At 33.9% G+C, this 749-nt stretch overlaps 1 pseudogene; it reads right to left on the minus strand.

Moving 5' to 3' along the window:
• Window positions 1-252: 252 nt before the first annotated feature.
• On the minus strand, window positions 253-357 carry LOC111893944 (U2 spliceosomal RNA; annotated as a pseudogene).
• Window positions 358-749: the final 392 nt, after the last annotated feature.

The following is a 749-nucleotide window of genomic DNA, read 5'->3' on the forward strand; positions in this document are numbered from 1 at the left end:
TCCATATTGGCAGTTGGATATCGAGAATCAATGTCTAGATTAGAAACTTTTATGCAAGAAGGATGTTCAAAGGAATGTACTTTGAATATGAGTACTTTGTAATTTCATTGGAAAAGTCTTAGTGACTTTGGCGCTGTGATATTACGAAAGGACCATTGCATAAAATGTTAGAATCTAACATATTCTAGTAGTGGCGATAATTTTGTATTCTTACACTAATGGATTAGGATTTGTGAAATGAGCATCATTGGAAATGTGTTCATTTGATCTATTTCGCAAAGTAAGGACCATAGTTAAACATAGTGTGCATGCTATAGATACTACACTTGATCTTAGCCAAAAGGCCGAGAAAGGTATGCACATAGTGTGCATGCTAAGAGCATAGGACAGCTGTTATTATAATTCAAGTAAGAAGTTGATTACCCGAAACAACAAATAATGAGTAATCAATATGGTGATTAAATAAAATGTTTTATTTATTCTCAAAGGTTTGGGACCATATAGGATTAGTATTATTCTTGTGTTTCACTTTGCATGTTTTGACTTCCCGAATAATAAGATTATTCAAACCCTCCACAGTCGCTCATACTTTGGAAGTAGGTATGAAAGAAGACTGTCATGAATCTGACTGTAGGTTATCTAAAGTGTTTTTGGCATAGCAAAAGTTTGCTTCAGGGTTCATGAGTGCTACTATAATATTAGAATATTGGATTAAACCCACGCTCACTTAGATCGCTTCATGGATTTTA

Source organism: Lactuca sativa, chromosome 7 (genome assembly GCF_002870075.4).
Source record: "Lactuca sativa cultivar Salinas chromosome 7, Lsat_Salinas_v11, whole genome shotgun sequence".
NCBI lineage: Eukaryota > Viridiplantae > Streptophyta > Magnoliopsida > Asterales > Asteraceae > Lactuca > Lactuca sativa.